Genomic DNA, 6,841 nt, shown 5'->3' with positions numbered 1-6,841 from the left:
AATATCCTGTATGTCCCAATGTTGTGCGCAACAACTTAACGTTCCTTGGGGCCTCCTAATTCACAATTACTGCAATCTTTGCAGGGTCCACCATCAACCCTTGCTTGCACACCATGTGACCCAACAAGATTCCAAAGGGAACACAGAAGATGCATTTCTTCAAGTTTAGTGCTATCTGATATCTACGACATGTATCCAACATTAAGCGCAGACTTGCTACATGGTGCTTTACTAGTCTAAACATTGTCTAGTCATCAAAGTATACTTCCAAGAACTTATGAATGAACTCCTTGAACGTTGCGATGATTATGCGAGAGAATATCAAAGGCGCATTCTTGAGTCCAAACAGAATTATAGCGTACTGAAAACAACCCCACTCCACCGTGAAGGTCGTTTTTCTCCTATCCTCATGCGCAATCTTAATTTGATGATATCCAGAGAACCCATCAGTGAATGAGTAGACCTCCTGTCCTCTAACATTGTCTAATACTTCATTGGTAAACAATGTTGGGAATGGATCGTGGACACGCAGATCGTTAAGATTCCCCAGATATACACAAATCCTTATCTCGTCCTTCTGCTTCTTCTCTTGAACCACCATCAGGCTCACCTAATCAGATTCCTCAATCGGTTCTATGATGCCTGCTTCCAGCATCTTATCCAACTCTAAACGAACCTTTCCCTTGTATTTACGGTTAAGGCGATACAACCTCTATTTAACAGGCTTCACGCTTGGCTTCAAAGTGATTCTCATAATGCCCAAGTCTCCTACTATGCCTTTCAAATCTGAAAACTTGGTAGGGAATAGATCCTGATATTCGCGAAGTAACTTAGAAACTTTATCCACAGTAGCATCATCCCAATACTCCCCAACCTTTGTAAACTTCGATTCAGCTTCATTACCAATGTTTACTTGCTTTGTCTTCAATAATGCGGTGATGTCCGGGTATCTATTGGTAGGCCCTCGACTTCATGATGTGCTTCTTCCTCTGGAATGTTTATATTTCTTGGATCTTCATCCTCCTCTTTAGTTGTCACATTATAACATTCTAGCACATGGTGCAGCTAGGTGCTCCAATCTGGTTGGACCCACTCCATAGGTTCTTGCGGCGTTCTGAAGATAATTGCCTTAATCTCCTGTAGGGCTTCATTGATGCTTGTGAAGCCATCTTCAAAACTGAAAGTCAATAAGAATCCTTCCCTCAATATATCCCACTCCGTGGTGCCATGATAGAGCTTCATCTCCAAATACCAGTTCATGGGAATTGTATCCAAAGTATGGAAAAATAAGTGTACCGAGTTTGGTTGTGGTTCTGTCCCCCATGCTTTACTCCATTTTTCTAGGTGATCTCGTGGATCATCTTTCCCACTATATTTCTCAGTCAATCTAGTGTTAGGATGCCCAAAACATAGCCTCATCATTCTTTTGTAATCCTGCCATCCATCAAAGCTATCCTTGTGCATAACTCACCATCATGCGGGCATAGTGTGCAGTGCCAAATCTAATGCTTGGAAGCGGTGATTCTGAGGGACTTCACACTCGAACGTATCCAAAAACTTCTCCATGTTAGTTAAACCATCATAATAAGGTAAGTTCCATACCTTCGACGAAACATAGCGCAACGATTTTGTCATCATATTGCAGCACAATGTAGATACTTCGTGCAGACAATTCTGCAAATGCTCCAACCCTTCATCTGAATCAGAGGTGCAGGAACTCTCCCGGTCCCATGTAATCTATCCATATGCTATAGGATTGATCTAGTCCTGGTCTTGTGTTGTTATTTTGTAGATCTGATCCAGTTCATCTTCACTTTCTTCATAATTGTGGACTGGTTCAGTGTAGCGCACTCCTTATGAAGGGTCTAACGGAACTACAATTCGAAGCGATTTCCTTTCAAACGACATTGTCCTCTTCCTCAAGTTGATGATCCCATTCATGTCAATGGTCCAATAAATTCCCATGAGCATAGGGTACAAGTTACTGTCATCAATGATCTCTATCACTTCAAAGTCAGCCATCGTGCTCGCACCTTCTATATCAATTGTTACTCCATATAATCGTCCCATAGGGATGATCTTCAGCTGGTTTGCCATTTTGAGCTGAATTGGATACCACTGTAGTGCAGGTCTCCCCATTCTTTCCCATGTTTTTTTGGCAAAAGGTTCACATTAGACCCTAGATCCAAGATGAAATGATCCATCTCATAATCCCCTATCTACACGGTGAGCCTCATCTCATGCCCCATTCAGGCCTTATGTCTGCCAATTTTTCTAACTATGTGGTGTCCACCAAGGATGTTCTCTTTTCCGACGCATTTTCTTATTAACTCCTGTAGGCCTTTCATAGATTTTTCATCATGCAACAATTTCATGCAGGTCTTCAAGAATGTGGTAAGGAAAAAGGGATCAACCTCTATAGGCGTGCTGGTTTCTTCCACTTTGTTCTGGCTTCCTAAGGTGGAGGCCTTAGAAAATATTTTCTTGGCTTCCATAAAATTCTCCTTAGCATTATCTAGATCAAAAGCAACTTCATTTTTTGGGGCCTTGCGGACCCATCCGTCCTCTTCAGGTTATTTTCCTTTATCATCCCCAGTTATTATTCCGCTTCTCATCACTATATTCATGCTCTGATCCTCTTCACATGGCTCATATTTCATCATCTGTAAGTTCTGCGTAGGTTTTTGAGTCTGCACCTTCTTCTTCTGCATCTTAGCTATCAGTGTCAGACATTCTTCTATAGTGTGGTCAATCTGGCTGCATTATTGACATGACGGGAGTGTCTTATTGTGAAACTCCCACGTGTAGTGGCATGTGTTCTGTAGTTGTAATAGATAACCTGTCCTCAGCCTCTACCAGGCCTTCCTCCTCCTCGGCCTCATCCTCGTCATTAATAACCTCCACTCACTCCTTGGGCGTTCTACTCTGGAGGCCGAGTTTCTACTTGCATCTGATAGGCAGGTGTTCTTTCCATCATCAACTCATAGCCGCGACAGTGGCACTCCTCATGGCCCACAGATTTGCAGAAGTTACAAAACAACTCCTGCAGTGTCTGGACAAACTTTTGAAGCAAATGGAAATTATCCGCCGCATGTTGTTCAACGACCTGACAGATAGCGCACCATAGCATAGCCCTCGTGCCTGGCCCTGCTGGAGCTTCTGGCCTCAGGGGAGTTGGTCCCCCTCTTGTAATATAATTCATGAATACAAGACAGTGGAATTTATCATGCCCCTGGCTCTTACACTTGAGACACCAGACTTTCTTGCGCACCTCTAGTTTAGTCTCCTTGTCTTTCTTCAAGATTTTCAATTCTAAGCACATGCTCTATAGCTGAGAGTGAATTTGTTGTACCCCAAGGTCACATCCTGAATGGACGTTTCATGCAACCTCATCATGATTTCTAGGGCTTCTGCCTAAGTTCCTATCTTATGTTGCGACAGAGAAATCTTCAAGTGGGGCCGAAGCAAAGCTATAAACCAATCACGATGATGACCATCTGTGAGCTGCATGTTAGCTTCTTAAATCACACATTTCAACCTTTGGTCTAATTCCCATGGAATCTCATTGACCCTCATTGTGATTTCCTTAAATTTGACTACTGACTGTGAGTCAGACTTAGGCTTACTAAACTCCTTGTTTAAAGCAGCCTTAGTATCTACTAGTGATGCCAGAGGATTATTGGAATAGTACTTAATATACCAAGTCAGCGTGCGATCCTGCAGAGCGGTAACCAACTGTGTCTTTTTTATATTGTCATCAGTAATCTGCTGCGATGTCCACAAAACATTCGCAACAAGGCAGAACTACTTTATATCTTCACTCCCTATGCCCTTGAAAATCGGGGGCTTCATTGTGTTCAACATGTTGAATGGTGGTGCTGGTGGAGGAGGTGTGGGCGAAGGTGTATGTGGTGGAGGCGGAGGTGGAGGTGGAGTGGATGGATGACGTGTTCGCAAAAAACCCAGTGTTATCAGTTGGAAAACACTCCATGGTGAGACCTGTATTGCTACCTCGTCATCACTTGAAGGAGGTCCAATCAATGGGCTATATTCAGGACCCGGTGTCTCTCAATCTCTAAAGAGTTTTCCACTTCGCATAGCTCCGAACATCAAGGCAATGGCATAACCCTTTTTTCACATAACAAAATTTTAACCCAGGTATTCAAAGATCTTAAATAATCACCTCACAGTCAGTGATTGACAGCCCACACGATCTTTTCTTTAGAGGCTTCTAATCGTCGCACTAGTTCTGGAGTCCACACTATATGATTATAAATCTTCCACCTTCCTTGACCATCTTCCAACTTAGCTAACCACTCATATAATTCGATCGGGAATGTGCAAAAGAAAATTTCGTGTATCTCCATATACAAATACCTATCCAACCATTTCTCCTTTGACAAGCACATATTCCTATTTTCCTGCACTGCGAATTCATGAATTTTTCTATCCAGCAACTTATCAATTTATTTCTTGGTTGGATTCCAGTGATGTGACATCACACATCTCTTTCAGATAGATCTTGGTCTTGGAAATGGAACCATTTGTTGGCTTAGGGGGTCCTGACCTAGGTTTAGAGTTAGTTGCACCAACCAACAAATCCCTACACTACTAGCCCTTTCGGAAACAACCCGCATAGTGCAGGTTGTTGTCTCACCCGAAGTAGTATGGGGGAATGCAAGAACCAAGTTTTTGCATATAGAGATGATTGTTATGCCTTTTAGTGCCCCATATTTTCCTTCCCGTAGATCGATAAGCCCTTAGGGCTTGGTACTGCAACTCCATTAAAACAGGCTTCAGACCTTCACGGACATCTAAAATCAGCCTTTGTGGACCCTTAACAATTAATATGTCCACTTACGCACATAAGAGAACAATCCTAAATTAGTGTTCTCGCATATTTACTTGATTTATTTAACAAACATAATAGAATTCATCACAACCTTCGTGAAAGTACCTAACATGCACTGTGTACATTTATTAAGACTTATTCAAGATAATCGCTTATTATTAGATCAATATTTCATAAACACATTATTCATCCACGACATATATCATAAATAGAATTAAATGAAGATAAATAGATATACACAGGATTTCTTCGGTAACTTTCTTTATTTATCTTCAATTCAGCTTTACAGACTAAAAAATACCCTGTGCACTCAGCTACAGGGGTCCGCGCACTGAGCTGCGGACTCTACTTAGGCCTCTTCGCAGTCAGATGTAGAGCCTTTCTCTCCTATCTGACCCACTTCTCTACGCTAAGACTTTCTTCTTACTAATCCATTACATCCATGAGTTCTTCTTACATACAATGCCATGGTCCGCGGACCATGGGTGGATCTCAAAATTGACTCAAACTTTACATAAACAAGGGGCTAAAACCCCTTTGACACCTAATCATGTACGCACTCCACATCCACAAATCACAGATACTTTACATTACTTACAAAAAATACATCAAAACTTGGGTTATTTTAACCCCAAAACTGACCCAGAGGACCCTATCCCAACACCTGCATACAGGGGTATTTCTGTCACTACCATCTCTATTACATTGTTGATCTTTTTTTCCATATTCATTGCACCTTAGTTCCATCCCCATCAAGTTGTGATATTAACCCTTCTTCATTTACACGTCATAACTTGGTGGTATAGCTTTCATATACATGGATGCCCTAGATTATCACCTCTTTTCCATGTTGGTGTCCATGTGTTATTTTATTATCTCAAAATCCCTCCTTTTGACCCACCATGAATTAGAATTCAAACCTCATTTTCCCTTCATCATCTTCTAGATATACCTCGAGAGGATTTAACCCATTTTTTACCTTGTGATTGCTAATACACTTACCCTAATATATGCATGATAATAAGCCTTGATCTTTTCTCATCATCACATTCACATTGCATTAACCCACCACTCATTCTAGTTTGGTGTTGTTACCTTCCCTGGAGGGACCACTACAATGGTTGGTTCTCCTTTCCAACCTCTTTGCCTCTCTCTATTGAGGGTGGTTCCTTTAGCTTGAAACTTGTTTACCCTTTATACAATTTGTTCGTCTAGGAAGAACTTCCTTAGTTTCCTTCTCATGCTCATTAAAAGTTGAAGGGTATCGAGCATCCTTTTATCTCTTTTTCAAGCTTGTTAAGATTGAACATAAAAAACATTATGAAGCTTGCTTGTCTTCTTTTTCATCCCCGTTAAACTATGAAGGGGATCAAAAAGAAAAAATGGAAGGGAAATAAATTTTCTCATTCTATATTCAAAATGGTAGCATCAATCGCATCACCCTTGAACATGACCAAAGCATATTGTATTCATCCAAATTCGTTGACTAATGGAATATACAGATAGAAATGGTTTTTAGTTATGTCTTTCCCCAAAACATTATTGTGTTATGTGTGACTGAATTCTTTCTCTTATATGATTTGTGATATCATTGATTGTTTATTGTTTCTACTGATGAGTAGAGTATATTCAAGTATTTTTTTTATCATATTACAATCTGTAGTTTGAATCTAAAATGAAGCTAAAATCACAATAGAATAAAAGAATTCGAAGTTGTCCTTGTAGATTGATGGAGCTATAGTTTAGGGAAGATCCATAAGACCCTATGTACAAGCTTCTTAATGGAGCTAGAAGGCTTCTAGTGGGCAGTTCATTGAGCCAATATTTAGTGACACAAAAATGATTTTGATCATTGATATTGGTAGATTGAGGAGCAGAGAGATTTCCCATAGGGAGATCGAGACTCAGAGGGAGTCTAGTTTTCGAGGGAGAAACCTATGGAAGCTAGTACTTCAAGATATGGGAAGATCAAACTCATTATTGTAATAG

The sequence above is a fragment of the Pinus tabuliformis genome, chromosome X, assembly GCF_031772625.1.
Source record: "Pinus tabuliformis cultivar Carrire ecotype Pingquan chromosome X, CPIR1, whole genome shotgun sequence".
NCBI classification, from domain to species: domain Eukaryota; kingdom Viridiplantae; phylum Streptophyta; class Pinopsida; order Pinales; family Pinaceae; genus Pinus; species Pinus tabuliformis.
The sequence above is the reverse complement of the archived record's forward strand: the minus strand, read 5'-3'. Positions refer to the sequence as shown.